This window comes from Myotis myotis, unplaced genomic scaffold, assembly GCF_014108235.1.
Source record: "Myotis myotis isolate mMyoMyo1 unplaced genomic scaffold, mMyoMyo1.p scaffold_m19_p_1, whole genome shotgun sequence".
In the NCBI taxonomy this organism is placed as follows: Eukaryota; Metazoa; Chordata; class Mammalia; order Chiroptera; family Vespertilionidae; genus Myotis; species Myotis myotis.
The window spans coordinates 76,214,434-76,237,080 of NW_023416313.1; the positions used below are offsets into that span (position 1 = coordinate 76,214,434).

The 22,647-nt window shown below is 39.1% G+C and overlaps 1 protein-coding gene across 4 annotated transcripts in view; it reads left to right on the top strand.

Moving 5' to 3' along the window:
- Positions 1-22,647, top strand: part of SFMBT2 (Scm like with four mbt domains 2) — a 215,115-nt gene that overhangs the window by 68,654 nt on the left and 123,814 nt on the right. The gene's annotated exons all lie outside the window — the stretch shown is intronic.

The following is a 22,647-nucleotide window of genomic DNA, read 5'->3' on the forward strand; positions in this document are numbered from 1 at the left end:
CTTTAGGTTAGTACCAGTTTGTTAGTTGGTTGAGGTTCTTTCACTTGGAGACCTTGGCACCTCCACAGTGAACACGGGGTGAGTCCATTTAATGAGGCAGTGAGCTGTTTAAGAAGATAGGTTGCTGAAGCCGGTTTGGCTCAGTGGATGGAGCATCGGCCTGCGGACTGAGGGGTCCCGGGTTCGATTCCGGGCAAGGGCATGTACCTGGGTTGCGGGCACATCCCCGGTGGGGGATGTGCAGGAGGCGGCTGATCGATGTTTCTCTCTCATCGATGTTTCTGACTCTCTATCTCTCTCCCTTCCTCTCTGTAAAAAAATCAATAATATATATAAGAAGATTGGTTTAAGAACAAAAACAGAATTAATGCCCAAACTCTTCCACTCTCACCTCTACCCTGGAGCTCTAGTAGTTATTTGCTGTAGTTGGCAGCTCCCCTTTTTAAAATGCCCATCCCATTCTGCTTCTAAAACTCTCTTATTAGAGGAAATTCATTTATATCCCAAAAGTAGATAGGATATAGAGAGAACCTTCATCTGCTCATTACCCAACTTCAATCATGATCAATTCAAGGGAGGCCGTATTTAATCAATGTTCTGACCCATTTTCTTGGCCTGTATTGTTTTGTAGCAGATCCTAGACATCTCATATAATTTCACCTGTAAATATTTCAATGTGTCTCTAAAGGACAATTCTGCACATACTTATATAGAATAATTGAGAAGCCGTGGTAAAGGGAAGATTTTGTGTTGGTTGGTGTTTAAAAAGTAGAACTGAAAATTTATTTTAAAAATACTTTTCTAGTAGCTGTAAAATGCAGTATATTGTCTACTTCACCCAAAATTTCAGTGAATAAAAGCTAAAATATCAGCACCCCCCAAAAAAAACCCTACACACACAAATGCTGTTTTCATTATGAGAATTTGCATTTTTTTCTGTTCTTGTTGGACCTAGAATGAATATTAGATTTAAATAGTAGGTTTGAGTTGAAGTGTTGTGATGAAAGTGGCTTTGTGTTACTGAAGAGCTGTTGAACATCCATGCTTTGTATTTTCAAATGTCCACTCATGTTAGCACTAACCTATAGTATACACAGTGGGAACATCTTAGCTCTGATGATGGAGGGAGCTAGGGTACCAGTGAGCCCTGAAGTCCATTCATTGTCTTGGGATGAGTTTCTAAATCCCAGAGTGAACTGATTATGGGGTTACTATTTTACTTGGTTTTTCTTTAGAGAACTTGTAGGAGTGGAAAGCATGGAGATGCCTCCCGTGCTTAGAAGTTAGCTTTGAAGAAGATGAGTTTATTTCATCGTACAGGCTTTGAAACGTGGAGGGCCCCCAGTTATCTGCATGAGTTTTGATTTTCTCCTAGAACAATTGTGAAAGAATCCTTGTGATTCCGTTCCATCACTTTGTAAAAATATTATTTTTATTATTAGTTTTAAATAACTTTGGGGCCTGCACTACGCCTCATACCAGCTCTCCTGCATCTGTAAGGAGCTCACTTTACTTTAACCCGGCGGTTCTCAACCTGTGGGTTGCGACCCCTTTGGCGGTGGAACGACCCTTTCACAGGGGTCGCCTAAGACCATCCTGCATATCAGATATTTACATTACGATTCATAATAGTAACAACATTGCAGTTATGAAGTAGCAACGAAAATAATTTTATGGTTGGGTCACAACATGAGGAACTGTATTTAAAGGGCCAGAAGGTTGAGGACCACTGCATTAACCTGTAAACTCCATATCCTGTCTGGATGTGTGGTAAATTACGGGGCACAACTGCCATTATTGTTAATATCCAAGCCACCTGAGTAATGGGAGCCTTACCTTAGGCACACTACTCATCACGCCACTGGGCCTTTCTGAGTCAATGCTGAGCACTTGTACATTGAGCCCCTGCTATGGGGAAGAGGGGAAGCGAACCCAGACATAATTATGAAAGGATCTCTGCAAGTACAGAGAGTTCACCTGAAAGGCTCATTTCTGGCTGCAAACAGCCACCACGAAGCCTTTTACGTTAATGTAAATTGGAGAATTATTCCGTGCTCATTCTGAATGATGAAGTTTTCCTGCTTAAGGGCAACTTGGGTACCTTGGCATGCAATTCCCTAACCAACATCAGTTTCTGTAAAATCTCTGATATCTGGTAAGGATTTGGTCTAATTGGTGGAGAATAAGAGAAAAGGGGTAAGGATAATGAGCCCAACAACTTGAAATTAAAGCAGGTTTTAGAGCTATAGAGAGGATCCTACCCTTTGTGCCTATCAAAAAGTAAAATTTTTGATTGGAAAAAATTTTATACCAAACTCAAATTGTGGTTGCTTTGAAATAGGAGAAAATAAGTGTCTCACTGAACTCTTAAATAGTTTTATGAAGTTAAGAACATGGTAATTTCTTTATTTATCCTGAAGAGATTTAACAAAGGATCAAACTCCTTTGCGTGGAATTGATTTGAATAAGTATGAAGGAAAAAGTCAATTCAATCTTTACAGAAAATTTAAAATTATGCAAATGTCCCTACACTTGAACAGCATAAATCAAACAATTCCTTGAATATCCTGTTGCTTGTCTGCCTGAGGGTAAAAACAATTGGTGAAGAAGACCTGGAAAAGGGTTTCAGGCAGGATGGGTCAGTTGGGCAGTCAAATAGAGCAGAAAGTTAGATGTTAACATTTAAAAATTAGTAATTCCATTCAAGTTCCTGCACACCTCAATTATTTTGGAAGTACTGCAAAAATGATTCTCTTGGAATAAATGCCATCTTTGTGATGAAGTATTTTTCCCACTTGGTAGATTTCCTCCCTGGTTAGCCCTGAGCAGGATAAGCCAGGTTTTAAATTTTTTTGATATACTTTATTTTCATTACCATTATTATTTATGAGCTGTTGTCATTGCTGACCTTGGGAGGCAATGGGAGAAATTGGTTTAGGACAGCATGTGTGTGGAGGACTCGGGTTAGCGTGCATAAGGAATCATGAAAGTATGAAAAACTTCAGTGGAAAACTCTTGAGTCAATGGACAGTGCATTGGAGTTTGCCGTGGTCTGAAATCTGTGAGATGTTGGAGGTCCAGGCTGGCAAGAGTTTGTAGTCCAGAAAGTTTTGCAAGATGGGACTTGAATTGAAAACAGGAGTGATTGTGATCCTTGGCTGAAACCTGCCATCTTTTGTTCTTGAGTTTTCCTCAGGACAGGTACACACAGGGACCCAACGCAGGGCTGAAGGGGCAGTGGGGCTCTGAGGGCCTGGAGGCTGGGCCTTGAAATAGAATAAAGTGATGCCCTGGCAGAGAAACTCCTTCTCAAGAAAGGGAAGAGCCTACTTTGCAAGGCAGCTGTAAACAGATATCCATACAATTGGAAGGACACTTGAGTAAACATGTCTATTTGCATATTTACAAGCTTTGCTTTAAATTAGAATTTTAATGAGAAACAGAAAAGCTTAATCGCTAAACCAGTGCACATATTATGTCAATGTACCTGTGAAATCATGGCACATGTTATCAATGGAAAAAAATGGACTGTTTTATCTTTTTCATTGGGTTAAATCCAATTAGATACCGGAAATGGAAATACTCTAGAAATTAATACTGTAAATAGTTGGATGTAATAGTGTTGTCTGTCTCGGTTCCTTGAATTTTTCTTATCTAACCGCCTCTGTTTCCATTTCCTCTTTTTTTTTTTTAAATATATTTTATTGATTTTTTACAGAGAGGAAGGGAGAGAGATCGAGAGTTAGAAACATCGATGAGAGAGAAACATCGATCAGCTGCCTCCTGCACATCTCCTACTGGGGATATGCCCGCAACCCAGGTACATGCCCTTGACCGGAATCGAACCTGGGACCTTTCAGTCCGCAGGCCGACGCTCTATCCACTGAGCCAAACCGGTTTCAGCTCCATTTCCTCTTTACCCACTTTATCCTAAGAGCTCAAGCTTCTGTCCATCATTTGCTAAAATTGCACTTGCAGGTCACCAGCAACTCTCTTACCGCCAAATCTAGTGGACTTTTCTCTGAACCTGCTCATAAATCTACCGCCTTTGTCATTTGGTTGCTTCCTCCTTTTCCCCACTTAACTTTTCCAGTTCCCTGATCCTTACCCTCCTGGCAGTTCTTGACATCAGGTTTCAGCTGTCCCTCCCCTTCCTGCCTTAGTGACACCACCATTTTAATTTGCTAATATAACACAAGGCAAAATAAATTATAACAGTCCCCAAAGTAGCTCTGAAGTGTGGGGATATGGCCCTTCCACTATGACCACTAGCTCATCCAGGCTAGTGCTTTTCCTAGCTTGTAAAACTCCTGTAAGGAGCCAAGAATTAGGATTGTATTCAAATAGAATTCTAGCCAATTGTAGTATAAAGAAATTAGTGAGGAGAAAAGTAGAACATAATTATATGCAGGCTTTTATGACTCCACGAATGTATTTTACACTGTTTTATGATTTTTGAGGCAATATTTCATTTACAAGTGATTTAGGATTTTTTTATAGCTGTTGGAACTGAGTGAGCTAAAATGGGTTGCATTATAAAGTACTTCACTTTGTACATAAATGTTTGCTTGATATTTTTACTAGCAGGTGAAACTCTTTAAGAAGTGTGTGTCCTCCCTTTTATGTATTTTCTTGTTAGTGACTGAGAGTCAGTCTATTGGAAAAGCCTTGGTTTGGCACCACACCGTAAGGCATTATAACCAAGAATGTTTTGAGTACAGATGGAGTGACTCAAGCAATCGGGTTAGAGGATTACGGCATAGAATCACCTGCTAGTTGCTTTTAGGTTTAATCCTTTGATGCTTTATATCGTACAAAAAAGGTAGTGTCTTTTGCATGATATAAAAAAAAGTGTCATTTCCAATTTGGATCAGATTTTAGTTCATTTATAAGCAAAAGTTCTGCACCATAGAGCTGGTTGGATTCCTTTTCCAAGTTAATGTGAAATGTTCTGTACAGTGTGTGTATATGTATGCGTGTTTATTCCTGAATATGCTTTCATGACTGTTACTGTTTTGAGACACAGAAGAGACATATTTGAATTTCTGATTGTGGTGGGCTGCTGATTCTTCACAGCACCCAGGGAGTGTGTGCTTACTCCAAAAGCTGGTGGCAGTTGGAGTCACCAGTAATGACGTTCTCAAGATTTTATCTCAGCTGTGCGTATGTTCTGTGCCCCTTAAGGCAGTGTGACATAGTTGGATTGCAAGTTGCGTCTCGGTTTTATTTACTGACTTAAAAAAAATGTAAAACATACATAACATAAAATTTAGCATTTTACTCATTTTTAAGTGCACAGTTCATTGGCATTAACAACCGCCATGTATCACTAGAACTTTTTCACCTTCCCACACTGGAGTTCTGTCCCCATAAACACTAACTCCTCATTCTCCCCAACCCTGCAGCCACCACCCTGCTTTCTGTCTCTATGAATTTGATGACTCCAGGTAAGAATCACTTCCTCCTAAACTTTGCCTAAACCCCCAAATAGATTCTCTTTTTCTTTACTTTTGAACATAGTAAAGTAACTCGGTGAATGAATCGCTTTGGTCTGGTTAGAGGAACACCCATTCTAGTCCAGTTTTTTATCTGTGTGTTTATTTCCCTGGTAATCTTCCTGACAGCAGGTTCTAGGTTTTGCTTCTTGTATTCCTGGCATTTCACAGAGTGTCTGTGATGTGGTGCAGGGCACAGGAGGGCGGTGAACAGATCGATCTGAACTCCACAAGGCGACCCAGAAGCCCTTGAGTTACAATTTCAGACGATGGAAAATGGGGAGAGAAGAGGACAGCACCTTTTAAGCTAAGTTGAATCGGTGTAATTGCATTTATGAAGAGCCCTGGAAATCCTCTTATCCTACCCCTGATAGAATAATACTTTAAAGTCATTATTGGTTACGGGCATGCTTTTCATTAGCAGCTCCATTTTATGGCCTGCGAATGACTGGGAACCCTTAGGAAGATGCTGGTCTAGTCCTAGTTATGGGATTTCAGCGGTGCTTCCGCGTTACTCTACGATTTCATTTTGGTACAGTAAAAGCAGGAAAGTAATTCCAAACAGAAGTTTTATTAGCTGTGAGAGGGACCTAATGAAAAACGCAGCTACTTTGAAAATGTGAGGCAGCACAGTGCAAGACTTATTGTGTGTCTTAAGGGTCAGGTTTCTGGCTGTGGTTTGATTTTGTTATTGTGGAGGGCAGGGGGAAGGGGGAAGAGGGGAGCCCCCTGAGCTTTTTAGATGAATGTCTGATCCTAGTTATCCTTGCCAGGTGTATGTGACAGTGGGTACCAGGGCCAGCTGTGAAATATACTTGTTTTTTTTCTCATTATACATCATTATGTTGATCCCATAGTCACCAATTAAAGTTTTGTGGCCTGAAGTAAACCATATGCTTTCAGGATCTGTGGGTAAAATAGTAATATAATACACCAAAAGTTTCTGCTCTCCCCTTTGTCGGAACCACTAAACAAAGTACATTTCTAAATATGAGGTTTCCCCAAATAAGCCATGAAGTGTAAAGAGCCATTTAGATCAGTGCTTTTCCCAGATTATATTTAACTAGAGGCCCAGCTTGAGAAATCATGTGAGACCCAGACCTGCCGCGCTGATGGGAGCCCAGACCCGCCCTGTGTGAGGTGCGGGCCCTGCCGGCTCTGCGTGAGCCTCACCTCGCCTCACTGTGGGAGCCATGAGTCTCGGCCTGGGAGAGGTGCTCTGTGCATCTCCTGGTGACCGGTTGTTTGGTCATTCCGCTGGTACAGCATCACGACCACAGCCCTTTTATGATATAGATTATTTGTTCCACACCTCATCTCGCTCCTTCAGGTGTTTCCCCAGCCTTAGGGCTTCACGCTGTCAAAGAAAGTCTTAAAGAAAGATGAGAAAGAGAGAAAGAGAAGAGGGGAGGGAAGGAAGGGAGGAAGGAAGGAAGGAAGGAAGGAAGGAAGGAAGGAAGGAAGGAAACAAGGGAGGGAGGGAGGGAAGGAGGAAGGGAGGAAGGAAGGAAGGAAGGGAGGGAGGGAGGGAGGAAGGAAGGAAGGAAGGAAGGAAGGAAGGAAGGAAGGAAGGAAGGAAGGAAACAAGGGAGGGAGGGAGGGAGGAAGGGAGGAAGGAATAGAAGGTGGGGAGAGGACTTATCTTTTTCTCCTGCACTGAAGGGGATATTAGATACTGTGGAGAAGTTTCTAGAAGTGGCAAGGGCTGTATTCGATACTCAAACAACATCTAGTTGGCCATGTTCCTCTTGGCAGAGATGTGCAGAATGTGATACAGCAGACCTCTAAGTACATTTTAATCCCAGGGATCTTCTAAACAACTCACTTTGGAAACATACATTTAAAGGTTTTTTTTCTCGATGATCATGGTGGTCACAGTTTTCATCTGGTTTTCCTGTCCAAATGGGTAGTGAAGATTATCTTCCTGTTTAAAAACTAACCCATTTCCAGCCCTAGCCAGTTTGGCTCAGTAATTAGAGCATCAGCCTGTGGACTGAAGGGTTTCAGGTTTGATTCTGGTCAAGGGCAGGTACCTCAGTTCAGGCTCAATCCTCAGCCCTAGTCGGGGCCTTGCAGGAGGCAACCAAGTGATGTATTTCTCTCAGGTTAATGTTTCTCTCTGTGTCTCTCCCTCTCCCTTCTACTCTCTCTAAAAATCAATGGAAAAATATCCTCGGGTGAGGATTTAAAAAACAAACAACAACAACAAAAAGACAAAGAAAAACGAACCCACTTCCAGACTCTGCATTTTGGCTGCTTCTCTGGGTTTTCTTCTATGTATTAGGCAGAGCTATTATGTCTCTTGGAATTGGTAGAATGGCCTTGTGTAGTAGGTGTCCTATAGGGCCTGGTGGCTTAGCCTCCCCAGTCACCTGAGCTGGGCACTGTAGGTGCGCCCCTGTGTGAGCTGTGTGCACCATCCTGGTGTACTTGAGTCTTGATTGCTCTTGGTGTCACTGGGAGGAATTGACCCCCAGGCCAATTGGCTCTGATGTTATTGTATTCTTCATTTCTGAATAATTCTTTTTTATGGTGTCTATATAGTGTATCACATTTATAGATTTTCAGATATTTTACCAATCTTGCATCACCAGAATAAATCCCACATGATCATTTTATTGAGGATTTTAGCTTCTATGTCCATCAAGGATATTGGCCTGCAATTTTCTTTCTTTGAAGTGTCTTTATCTGGTTTTGGAATTAGGATAATGCTAGCTGTGCAAAATGAGCTTGGGAGTCTTCCCTCCTCTTGAATTTTTTGGAGTAGATTGAGGAGAATAAGTGTTAGTTCTTTTTTGAATATTTGGTAAAATTCACCTGTGAAGCCATTCTGTCTAGATTAGAACTTTTGTTGTTGGGGAGCTTTTACTATGTCCCATAGATTCATAGTGCTTCAGTTTCACTAGCTTTAATCTGTGATTTTCTGATTCTTCCTTATTTTAGTTTTGTGAAATTGTATGTTTTTAGGAATTTATCCATTTCGTCCAGATTGTCCAATTTGCTGATATATAGTTAGTTGTTCATAATATTTTCTTAAGACCCTTTGTATGTCTTTGGTGTCAGTTTTTACTTCTCCTCTTTCATTTCTGATTTTATTTATTTGGGTCTTCTCTTTTATTTAGTTATTTATTTTGATGACCCTGGTTAAAGATTTGTCAATCTTGTTTATCGCATCAAAGAACCAACTCTTGGTTTTGTTGATATTTTGTATTGCTTCTTTAGTTTCTATGTCATTTATTTCTGCTCTGATCTTTATTATTTCCTTTATTCTACTTTGGGCTTGTTGGTTTTTCCTAGTTCCTTTAAAGTTTAAAGTTTTACTTGTTTGTTTGAGATTTATTTTGTTCCTTGAGGTAGGCCTGCAATGCTATGAATTTCCTTTTTATGACTGCTTTTGCTGTGTCACATAGATTTTGGGTTGTTGTATTCTTGTTTTTATTTGTTTGTTTCAAGGTGTCTTTTGATCTCTTCTTTGAACTCAATGTTAACCCATATATTGTTTAACAATATATCATAAATGGGTGTTGTCTTGTTTGGGACTGTCTGTGCTTCCTGGACTTGTGTTTCTTTATCCTTCATCAGGTTATTTACCCTCCATGTCCGTATGTTTTTCAGTTTTTTTCTTATGATTGATTTCTAGTTTCATGCCATTATGGTCAGAGATGTTTGATATGATTTCAATCTTCTTAAATTTATTGAGATTGATTTATCATCTAACATATGATCTATCTTTGAGAATGTTCCATGTGCACTTGAAAAGAATGTATATTCTGCCAGTCTGGTGTGCAATACTCTGATGATATCAATTAAATTTATCTTATCTATTGTGTCATTTAAGGCCACTGTTTCCTTGTTGATTTTCTCTCTGGAAGATCTATCCATTAATGTCAATGATGTGTTACAACCCCCTATTATGACTGTTTTTACTAACAATCTCTCTGATATGTCCATCAAGATTTGCTTTTTATATTTAGGTGCTCTTATGTTGGGTACATAAATGTTTACAAGGATTACATCCCCTTGTTGGATTGATCCCTTTATCATTATGTAGTGACCTTCTTTGTCCCTTATTATAGCCTTTGTTTTAAAGTCTATTTTGTGAAATATAAGTATTGCTATCACAGTACTTTAAATTTCCATTTGCATGAAATATTTTTTTTTTCTATTCCATTTACTTTAAGTCTGTTTGTGTATTTGTTCTGAGGTGGGTCTTGCTTTTTTATCCATTGGGTTATCCTTTCTTTTGATTGGAGCATTTAATCCATTTACATTTAAAGTGATTATTGATAGGTACATTTTTATTGTCATTTTATTCTTTCAAGTATGTTCCTCTGTTATTGTTTTTTCCTCCTTGTCTTCTTCCTCCTCTTCCTCCTCCTCCTTCTTCTTCAAGAAGACCCTTTAACATTTCTTGTAATAATTGTTTGGTGGTAACTTCTTTAGCTTTTTCTTATCTGGGAAGCTCTTTATTTTTCCTTCAATTTTAAATCATAACCTTGTTGGGTAAAGTAGTCTTGCTTGTAAGTTCTTTCTTTTCATCACTTGGGGTATTTCATTCAAATTCCTTCTGGCCTGAAATGTTTTGGTTGAGAAATCAGCAGACAGTCTTATGGGAGCTCCCTTGTAGGTAACTAACTGTCTTTCTCTTGCTACTTATAAGATTCTCTCTTTGTCTATAACTTTTGCCATTTTATTTATGATGTGTCTTGGTGTGTGCCTCTTTGGGTTTATCTTGTTTGGGACTGTCTGTGCTTCCTGGACTTGTGTTTCTTTTTTCCTTCAGGTAAAGGAATTTTTCTGTCTTTATTTCTTCAAATAGATTCTCAATCTCTTGCTCTCTCTTTTGTCCTTCTGATTACTCCTATGATGTGGATGTTTTCAAGCTTCATGTTTTCTCACAGGTGTCTTAAACTATCCAAATTGTTTTAAAATCCTATTTTGTTTTTGCTGGTGTGATTGGGTGTTTTCTGCTACTTTGTCTTCCAAATTGCTGATTCAGTCCTCTGCTTCATCCAACCTATTGTTTATTTCTAACAGTGTATTATTCTTGATGTTAGATTCTATATTCTTCATTTCTGACTGATTCTTTGTTATGGTTTCTATGTCCTTTTTATGCTGTTGTCACTTTCTCTAAGATCTTTGAACATCCGTTTAATAATTTTTTTAACTCTGTGTCTGATAAATTGTGTACCTCTATTTAATTTAGTTTTTTTTCTAGAGATTTCTCCTATTTTTTTATTCAGGGCATGTTTTTTTTTTCCTCCCCTTTTTTTTCTATCTCTTTGTTTTTCTTTTTATGTATTAGATAGATCTGCTATGACTCCCAGTCTTGGTAACTGGCCACATGTAGTCAATGTCCTGTGGGACCCAGTGGCACAGTCTCCTTTGTCATCTGAGCTTGGTGCTCCAGGAATGTTCCTCAGGTGGGTTAAGTGGGCCCTCTTATTGTAATTGAGTCTTGATTGCTATTGGCCCATTGGAGCATGGGGTTGAGCCTCAGGCTGCAGTTTTTCTTGATTAAGTAATTATGGTGATTAGCAATTAACTGGTCCTATTTACAGAGTGAAGGACCTCCTGGGGTGACCCTGGGCTTTGTTTGTGTGACTAATGGATGAAAAGATGTGTGATGTGTGTTCAGTAAGGCCACTGGGTGCTGATGTACTCTGCTTACATGTTCTCTCCATGTGGGACAAAAGGGATTAATTAATGTTTAATCATAAGATGAGAAGTGATTCGATGCAAATTAATGGTGGGGTTGTGCTGAAGAGAGAGTGTACCTTTCAAAGGGAGTCTCCAAATAGCAGTCTTGGAAATCGCTGGGCTAGTTATTTTTTAAAAATAATGAGAAATGTTATAAAGTTAGCTGAAGGCATCGATTTATCTTTCAGGTTGTTCAAAAGCAGAATCCTGAGAAATAGGCTGCTGCACAATTGTAAGAGAGATAACAGAGAGAGTGCCCCTGGCTAAAAAGCCTTCACAAAGCTTTCTTAAGGCAGAAAAAGAAGAGATTCTAGATGCTGTGTGCAGTCCTGGGAGCCATAGAGAGTCACTTCCCTGAAACTTTGAGAGGCACGTCTTCAGGGGGTTCTCATACTCTTAACAGGCTGGTAGCTACACTATTCTAAATTATGACTCTAGATTTCTTAGATATTCCTCCCAAGAAGGGGTGTCTGTGTCCCCTTTCCTGGAATCTGGACCAATAAAGTACAGCCACAAGGACAACATGGGGCTTCTAAGGCTGATTGATGAAAGGCAAACACCAATCCTTGGGACCTCCTGCCACAATGGAATAAGTATGACTCCTATGCTGTGAGGACACCTGGCCACACGTAGAGGCCACATCTATGTGCTCTGGTCTGCACTCCTAATCTTCCATTTTTCTTGGTTGAGCACTGGAATGAGAATGAATGAACCTTCGGATGACTCCAGCCCCAGCTTGCCATGAAGTCAGCCCCAGCCTTAGAGTCTCCCAGCCAGGGCCCCAGTTATTGTGGAGCAGAGACAAGCAGCCCTCTGTGCCTGTGCCTTCACCGGGAATAATACGGGTGAAGGGTAGATGCCTGTGAGCCTAATGTACATTCAGGAGAAGGGTGAGTGTGGGGAGAAATGAACGATGAGGCAAGCTGTCAAGTTTTCCAAGGCCTCTGACCATTTAGATCTTTCACGGTAAATGTACATGACTGTAGACATAGTTGAGCTGGGTTCACATCATGAGAGAAGGCAGCCCTGTTTTCTTGTTTGGGAGAAATGGATAGGAGCTTTGAGGGCAGCAAGTGTGAGCTCCTTGTAGTTACCTTGTTCTTATCAATGAAATGTTTTTGTTTAGATACAAATGCTTTTGTCTTTTAAGTTTTAAAGAAGGGACAACCTGAGAATGTGAGTTCTGTCTGCGACAATTAGGACTTCAGCATTTACTTTATCAAAGTGGAAATTATTTTGTTCTGAATCCTCCAATAGAAGAGCCATGTACATTGAATTGAAATGTAAATTTTAGTGTAAACCACACACAGAATTATACAAGAATTGACTCAAAACAAAAGCCTAAATGTAAACAGTGCAAGTATAAAACTTTTAGAAGAGAACACAAGAGAAAATATTCATGACCTGCAGTTTGTAGACATAAAACCAAAAACAGACTGAACAAAGTAAAAAACTTATTGTGAGAATGACACTGTTAAAAGAATAAAAAGACAAGCTACAGACTTTTACAAAATATTTAAAATTACATTTCTGACAAAGAACTTGTATCCAGAATCAGAAAGACTCTCAAAATTCAACAGGGAGAAAACAAATTAGAAAATGGGCCATTAGATGGCAGGTAAGCATCTGAGAAGCTGTTCAGTATCAAATTAGCCATTAGAGAAATGCAAATTAAAGCCACAGTGAGGTAGTCCTACATTCATTTAGAATTACTAAAATAAAATAAAAAATACTTTCAATACAAAGTATTGTCAAGGATGTGGAGCAACTGGAACTCTCATACATTGCTGGTGGGAATGCAAAATGGGAAAGCTGTTGTGGAAAACAGTATGGCAATTTCTTATAAATTTAAAAAAATACTTCCTTTGACCTAGCAATCAAATTCCTAGAGAAATGAAAACTATGTTCACATTAAATCTGTGTACAAATGTTAATAGCTCATAATTGCTCCAAACTGGAAACAGCTCAGGTGTCTTTCAAGGAGTGGATAAACAAACTGCTCCATCCACATAATGGAATGTTGTTCAGAGATAGAATAGAATAGACTGTAAAAATGACACATGCAGTCATCTGGAAGACCTTCAGAGGCTTGGTGAAAAAATACTAGTCTCATAAGTTATGTACTGTTCGGTTGCATTTATGTAATGTTATTTATAAAATAAAACTGTAATGATGGAGAACATGACTATATGCTAGGGGTCCAGGGAAGTTGTGCCTATAAAGGGGTAAAGGAATGGACTTTTAGGGGATGATGTAATTGTTCTGTATCCTGATTGTGGTGGTAGTAACGTGAATCTATATCTGTGTTAACACTCAGAGAACTGTGTACCCTAAAAAGGTCAATATTACAATAGGAAGAAAATTAAGAAGCAAACCTTAAAACTTATTTTATTGATGTAAGAGAGGCATAAGTACAGTTCTTTGCAAGCCAACTTGGTTTCTCCCTGGCAGCTGCAGATAAATGAGAGGTGAAGAAGAGCACTGGTTGGCAAAACTCCTTGATAGAAAGATTGCAGGGAAATGATGCTTCTTTTCATGGTAGTTACCAGGGCAGAGTGACATCTCTAAGCCTGTCTTCTTTGTAATGTTGATTTCCTGAAATATTACCCAAAGAATTGCATGGAGAAATTAGAATGCCCCCACCTTCTACCTCCCACCTTCTATCAAATTCACAAAAAAAGTGAATTTGAGTTGATTTTAAGGGCAAAATTGGAAGAGAAAGAGAGATTGCTTTGGCATCAGGAAGCCAAAGCTTGACTTCAAGTGATTCTGAAGAACCAGAGATTTGAAATTTTTATTTTTCAGTGCACTTGGTAGAGATTTAAGTGCACGATTCAAAATTGAGGCTAATTAGTATCATACAATTAAATTACCATGCCTTGCTTAGAAAATTAAAGGGTAAACTCGATAGTCTGTATGATTTGGAGAAATATTTATTTTGCAACAATGCATTTGGTTATCATTGGTATCCACACTACTAATCATATTTACATGGGATGTCAGAAGCATTCTGGGTCTTCCAAAGTGTAGCTGCCTGAACTAGTCACAGATACGAATTCAGAGGCAAAGCTGTTGAACAAGAGTTCTCAGTGCTTCTCTGAAGGGTGCCTGTTGGCAGCTTGGGAGCATTTGGCAATTAGTGGGCATTATTGATGGGGAAGTGCTTCCGGCATTTCATGGGTGGGAGCAAGGATGCCACATGTCCTGCAGCGCGCAGGACAGTCACGTACAATGAAGACTTGTACCCATGATCTTGGAATGTCCTGCTAGACATGAAGGTGAGACATCTGTATGTAATTAATAGAGCCTGAAACGAATTTCAACTATAAGTCATTTTTGTATAGTTTGTGTAGTTGTAAAATAGTCTGAATTTTTCAGGAATGTAACTACCCGGTAAATTGGGGGAAGGCTGTTGTTTTGTTACACTGTAACCAGTAGCATGTGTCCTTGTCAACACTGAACTTTTGCCCCTGAGATAGATGTGAAATGCTATCTTTTTGTACTTTTTATCTGTTTTTCCCTGATTAGTGTATATATATATATATATATATATATTTATTTCTCTTTATATGTTTATTGGCCATTGGCCATTAGGGTTTCTGTAGAGCATTTTCCTCTCCGCCATTTTAACATAGGCTGCTTATCAGATCTTTTCTTTGTTGTTCATGCATTCAGTATCTTTATTCTAAATTGTTCTGGTATATTTCTTCTAGAATTTCTAAAGTAGTAAGGTCTTTAATCCATCTGGAATTGATGCCTGTGTAGGGTGGGAGGTTGTTCTGTCATCTTTGTGGTAATAACCAGTTTTCTAGTGACTATACATTGAGTATTTCTTCTTTTCCCCAGTTATAAGCAGTGCCTTCTCTGTCATACCTAGTTTTGCTCTATGCCTGGGGTGGCTTCAGGCTGCCTCTTCTGTTCCAGTGGTCTATTTTCCGTGTCCCTTCACGATCACGTGTTTTAAGTACTGCTGCTTTATATATGAAGTCCTTCATCTCAGGCTCCTGTCTTTCCCCTGTCACATTTGTCCGGCAGCATATTCTTAGTGATGTGTCACACTGGGTTACAGGCTTGCCAGGCCTTCTGATGATCTGGTCAGCTCTGGGGACTGCTGAGGGGGATAGAAGGCAGTTAGTGCTCAGGGCTGACGGCTTCACCTGGAAGCTTCCTCCTGTATGTAGTACAGTGTGAGCCCAAATGTGGTCATTTTCCATGTGAGCCATAGTATGAAAAGGTTTGGGAGGTACTAGTCCTAGCTAGTCATGATCCTTTGACATTCCACAGAAATTTAGAGGCCAGGTTTGTCAAATTTCCTGAAATACCCCCTGGAATTTTGACTGGGGTTGCATAGAATTCATTATTAATTATGGAGTTGAAATCATTATGATATTGAATTCAGTTTGCATTTAAAAAAGCCTTGCAAATGTAATAACTTCTGTATTAATTGTCCAAAATACAGTCCCAAGTGTTACAAATATCCAGATAAGTCATCAAGTCCTACCCTGAGTAGTCGCGTCACATCTCTGGAAATGGACAAGTCAGGTCACAAAGTCTTGAAAGTAGAATATTGTGATTACCCTAAGAAATACACAGATTCCCATGTTGAACAGAGAACTCAGAGGGAAAAAAGATCATATATATGCACCAGTTAACTTCAAGATTTCTCAAATAACTCCTCCATTGTGCACCTTTAGATTGGACATTTTATCCCTGACATTGTTTTACCCTCATTGCTATTACGACGCTCACAAATGCTTCAGTGAAACTTTGGGTAACTCCCTTTTCTTAAAATGAGAGATACACATGCTCTTATTTAAATGAGAGCTTCCCTTCTCTTCCCTCCCAGAAAGATTGTTAATTTGTTTTATATATGAGTAATCCTGAAATAGAACTTGTCATATTATTAATTAAAAAGAACACATGCTGAGTCCTCAGGGAAATCAGTTATTGAGACAAGCATTCAGCAAAATTTTGAATATGAGTATCTTTTAGACAATTTATTTAGTTTTTGTTGTTGATGATGATAAACAGATGAACTAGGTGCTTGGAAGGTCTGCTATGCTGGCAATGGGAGTTGCTGACTTTAATAATAAGGCAGTTCTCATTTCCAGAATCTTGATACCTTATTGTCTGAACCGAGGAAGAAGTGGCTGCAGCTCTCTGGCTCATCAGTCTGTTTCACTGATACCACAGGGCAAGATGTTCCAGAATACTTACAAAAACTATTTGAAGTCTTTTGAGGAAGAACTAAAGAAAAAAATGAGTCATTAATTAATTGTTAAGAGTCAGCAGCTGCACACTTAGGCATCTAGTTTGATAGGAAAGGAAAACAAGTTCAGTGAATTTAAATTGCCTGGCATGTATGACAGCATATTAAAGTAATGAGGGCAATTCATCTTGCCAACTTGGAGTTGTCAAGCTTTGATTTCTGTCTCTTTCTCTCTCAGCACCTAGTTTAATTCCTGTAGTTTATATATTACAAAAAATAAAACAACAACATTGAACAAAACCAAAACTTCAGGGCATATTATAACCAAATACTTGTGACTCTTGGGATTTCTTAAGATACCCAGAAACAAGTTTCCCTTCATGAAGAATGTTTTTCATGAGTCAAGGTCAAATACAGAACAGATTTGAGTTCTCTCCAGGGCCTTGCTGACAGCGTTGTGTAACAGCCCTTCAGTTTTATACTTTGCGTTTATCTCACCTGAATGAGAAAAAAATAATGCTTTTGCAGACACAGTAGAAATATTGGCTGCTAGATTTTGTACAGTTCCTAGCTCTGCATTCTTACCCTAGAACTACTGTGGGTGACCTTGATGATTTGGGTTTAGTAAGATCTTTATAAGCAGACTTACGTTTTTTATTCACATGTTGATTTCTTTGCCTCAAGATTCTGTGGCACATAGTTTCTTGGATGGTTCGATATAGAAAAGTCAACAAATGTGATATGCCACATTAATAGACCCAAAGGTAAAAATCATATGCTCATCTCAATAGATGCAGAAAAAGCATTTGACAAAATATAACATTCTTTCATGATAAAAAATAATGCCCAACAAATTGGGTATAGAAGGAACCTACCTCACCTTATTAAAGGCCACATCACAAACCCACAGCCAACATCATACTCAATGGTAAAAAACTGAAAGCTTTTCCTCTAAGATCCAGAACAAGACAAGGGTACTTACTCTCACCACTCCTATTCAGCCTAGTACTGGAAATCCTAACCAGAGCAATCAGGCAAGAAAAAGAAGTAAAAAACATCCAAGTAGGAAAGGAAAGAGTTACATTGTCTTTGTAGATTACATGATCTTGTGTAGAGAAAATCTTAAAGACTTCACCAAAAATCTGCCAGAACTAATCAACACATGCAGTAAAGTTGCAATATACAAATTCAACATACAGAAGTCAGGTATGTGTCTATACAATAGCAAAACATCTGAAAAAGAAAGAAGTAAAAACAATCCCATTCACAATAGCATCAAAAACAATAAAATACTTAAGAATAAATTTAACCAAGGAGGTGCACTGTACATTGAATACTATGAGACTCTGATGAAAGAAATTGAAGAAGACACAAATGAAAAGATATCTCAGGTTCACGGATTGGAAGAATTGATATTTTTAAATGTCCATATTTCCCAAAGCCATCTCTCGATTAAAGAGACACATAGTGTAAAAATGTTTTTCTGTGCACATTATCAAAGGAACCCACCATGGGTACTCTGCCTCCAGCCTCCCCTCTGATTTGTCTTGTAAGATTCATCTTTCTGACTCTGCTTCAGTGGGTTCAGCTTCTTCACCATTCTGAAGACACGCCGAGTTCCTTTACACCCCAGGGCCTTTGTACAGGCTGTGCTTTTTGCCTGGAACACCCTTCTCCCAGATAATTGCACTATTTACTCTCACTTCCTTTAAGTCTCTGTATAATGTCATCTTCCTCCTAGTGTATAGGTATAATCTGGCCCACCCTGGCAGATTTATTCTTTTAGCATTTACCATTGTCTGACATTCAGTGTATTTGCCAACTGACTGTTCCTCTCCCCCTACCTAAAATGTAAGAGCACGAATATAAGAACGTTCATAGTTTTGGCCACCGCAGTTCCCTCAGCATCTAGGCTATGTATTTACTCAAGGAAAGATGGACTAGATATTCTTGGATCGATATGTCATATTATGGCTCAATACACATTTAACAGAGTCATTGTGTTAAAGCTCTGCTAATAAAAAGTAAATGTTATTTAGCTCCCTCAAGCCATAAAATTCATGACTGAGCCAGAGTGTCAGCTTAAAACCTGAGAACTTGGCCATTGGATGTCCTGGGAATTTAGGCATTTTTAAGTGGGTGAAAAAATCACATTTTTTAATTGTGCAAAGTACAGATACACATATAATACATAAAGAGATATATACTGTACCTGTGATTTTGAAATACATGAGGGGGTGATTTGAAAAAAAAAAATGTCTGAAAGGGCTTTTTCAGGGGATAATAATGAAGAAAAGAGGTTGAGAAACTTCTCCAGGCAGAGTAGGTCCGTCATTGAGACTGGCCAGATCTTTCTGACAGGAAGCTGCTCTGTCCCCATGAACTTGCTAAAATTCCCAGAATTTGATGCTCAGACCTACCTGTCAAAGGACCAGTATACAGTTATGTTGAACGAATTCTTACCTGTTCTATAATCATTGTAAGTCTCATAAAAAAACTCTTTTTTGAGAATGGTGCATATTTTTGTAATGTTACGCTAATCTTTTGGATTTTCTCCCAGTGTGGTTAAGCCAGTACCGCTTTCTGTGACTTACTTGTTGAGCCTTAGGAATTTATACCAAAACCAAATGTCTTTTTCATCCAGAGATGCATTTTACCTGTTACCTTATTTTCAACATGGCCCTTCATGCTTTTTCATGTTAATTTAATAGAACTTGAAACCGAATATTTGATGTACTTTTGATATACGCAGGTCCTTGAGTATTTTTCTTATACCGGTTCTTTTCCGCAAAGATCTGACTGTCTTTTATATTCTCCTCTATGGATAGCATCAGCGTGGCCATTAAAATCTGATGCTGCTTATAATGTACATTTTTGATTTGGTTGCTAGCGATGGGGGCTCCTGACTATGCTCATAAACTCTTGTTGGTTTAAACTTCCCAATTGTGTGTGCGGCAGCCCTGCTCTGAGACTGCCTGGCTCCATCAGCAGCAGCTCACCAGCTCAGCACAGTCGCAGTAAGGGGGCTGTGGAATTTCTCATTTCCAAATTCTCATAATAGCTGTTTCTTTGCATCAGTTTCTCATCTTTGATTTTGAAATGGTTAACTGTTTTGGAACAGCAACATCTTTACTCATAAGAATTGGCAGTACTCTGCTAAATGGCTGTATATTAGGATGAAGATTTAAAAATTGTATATTCTTAGCATTAGGAATGATATCTTTTAGAGCTGTAGTTTTCAAGGAACGAGTGGGAGGGTTTTAGGATCATATATGAGACTTACTCCCTTCCAGAGAGCCAGTCTTCAAATGTTCCCAAAACAACAAATATTCCACATACAAATACATATAACTATGTCATAATCATTAGAATATAGATGTTTAATAATGTGAAAATGGATAACATTAGGGGAGGGCATAGTAACTGTTTGTTTGTTTTTTCTTTTCAAAGGAAAAGTAAAAGTTTTGTTTGACATCAAAGACTAATAGGTAGAAGTTACTGGGAGTCAAATTTGCAGGTAATATAAGGAAGAACTTTTTAGTGGTTAACAGGAAATTTAAAAAAAAAAGTAATTTCCAGTTAACTTTGTTGATGTGGGGGTTGGATCATCAGATGTAAACATGAAATGGTAGTCAATCTGGTAGATTGACTTGTAGACTTTTTTTTTACTATGACTCAGCACACACACACACATATGCTCACAACACAAACATTTTACAAAACAGTATTTATCCATAGAAGGATCCTTACATTCTGCTATGAGCTGATTTGTGTCCCCTCAAAATTCCTATGTCGAAGTCCAGGACCTCACACAGACACATGTTTGACAAACGCCCTGGGCCCCCGTTCAGTTGGCACATACAATGAACCGTCACAGTGCATCATGACACTTTACCTCTCTGTGTTGGTAAACATGCCCCGACTGGGGCTGGGGGCCAAACCTGCAACCCAGGTACCTGCCTGCCGGGGTCCAACCCCACCCAGCAGGTCCAGGGGTTCCCAAAGGCGTAGCCGGAGTCGGCGAAGAAGGAAGGACACGGAGACAGTGTTAAGTTGATCAGCAGCCTAGCCAGGATCTCCAGCCAGGATCTCCAGCCAAGTTCTGGTCTGGATCTCCAGAGAGGTTCTGCTGTTTATTGTCTTGTTACATCCGTATTTATACCAGTTGATTTTAATCCTGTCAATTTCTATTACAAAGGTTAGGGCGTTTCTTATCTCCATTCCAGGGAGTAAAGATTATGTAGTTTAAGCGTGATTGTATGTAGTTAAAGTGATTAACTACTCGCCTGGCACTTAGTTAAGGAGTTTCATCCCCTCCCTAACTTCAGGGAAAAATCCCTACCTGGGGAAACAACCTTTCTCTGAGAGGTGACCTTGGTTAAAACACACAGCAGTAAGGGGAGCAAACATATTAAGAACAGTATGCTATATACGCCAGGTCCCTTGAAACATATGCTGTGCAGATGTTTCTATCCTGCAGCGACTGTGTCAAGCAGCAAGGATGGACCGGCTTCCAGCACCTGCCCTTGACTGGGAATCCAACCAGCGACCTTTCAGTGTGTAGGCCGACACTCTAACCATTGAGCAACACCAGCCAGGTCTGGGTCTGATTCTTATGCATTGTTAGGTAAAAGGCCTTTCCCTTTTCAAAGAGCTCTGGTTATAGCCAGGCTAGGATAACAGACTCACAGTTTACACCAGAGTGCTTGAGATGTAAATCCCAGAGATGAAGTAATCATTAGGGGCAGTATTTGTTCATTCTTTTTTTTTAATGTAAATACTTTAACCTCAGATCACCCATGAAATCAAAAGTTTAATGTTGTAACTGTTTTTTTTTAACATATCTTAAAAGGAATAAATACACTGATCATAGAAAAATAAGCCTCTAATAAATGATCTCATATGTTTCCATCATTGCGATTGATTCCAATGGGAAACTGCAACTTAATGAGCACTAATAGGTGAGCTGAACAGAGTTTAACAGAGTTCACCAGGAGAAGCAATGTCTTAACCCACATTAGTGTCCCTGAAGGCTGGAGTGGGCAGCTTTTGTTCATTCTGAAGGAGGTTATCTTACGTGGTTTGTATAATTGCCTGAAGGGTCAGCACTATGCCTTTGTCATACGGTAACAATAATGCAACTGCAGGCTTGTTGCTGTTAATGTTTGTGGATTTACTTTCACCGTAAGTAAATGGGTTAGGAGATGAAGTTAATTTGCAACTGAGGAAGTGGAAACTGGTAAAACTGTTCAATGTTAACTATATTTTGATTAGACCTATATGATTGGCCTTTCATTTAAGGACTTGTCCTTATATTTTCTGTTGAAGGTTAATTAGTTAGGAATTAAGAATAAAACCTAACGAACAGACAGTAATTCCACATTAGATTTTTACTAGATGTTCTGACACACGCATATTTGAATCTATGTAATAATCTCAGTTGGTTCAACTGAATTTTTCATTACTTTAAAAGATGACAAAAGTAATAAAAATGAAAACTAAGTGTATAATGTAAAAAGTGAAAGGCAGCCTTCCTCTTCTACATCGAACTTCTCAGAATGACCTGCTTTAATTTTATAAAGATAGTCTCATGAAGATATTTTAACTTAGACGCTTACATAAGGAAACTGTGGCCTTTCCATTACACGTTATCCTGAGACTTTGGTTCACTCAAGCGAACCATGGCCGTCTTAGCACCACACACCAGACAGAGTTCCTTGGGCAGGATGGGTGGGTCTCATCCTTTGTTTAGACAACGTTCATATTTGCTGTTTTTCTCGATTACCCGTGATGTTGAAATGAGAATAGTTGTATCAAACTCACTGCACTTAAAATTCATTTTCTTTTTTAAAATTTATCTTTATAGTTGAAAATTTTCTCCCATGGACCCCCTCCGTCCTGCACCTCACCCCTCCCATCTTAATGATTTCTAAGCTGTGCAGTTCCGCTTAGAAGGGAGGTGGTGTGAATGGTTCCAAAGAGGGTAATTGTTTTGGGTGGATTGGCTTCAGTTTTGTTTGAGAACAGAATTCAGTGTTATATTTAGTTTATTTCTCCGAAGGTGGGCAGAGCACTCTACATTTTCCCACTTTAGCCACTGGACATGGTCAAACTTGGGAACATCCCTCAAATTTCAGAAACTCTAGGCAGCTTTCCATCCTGTCATGTCAGTGCTGTCTCTCTTTTTCTGAAGTTAGGTTAGATAGCACGTTTACCTGGCAAGTAATTAAAATCCCCATCTCA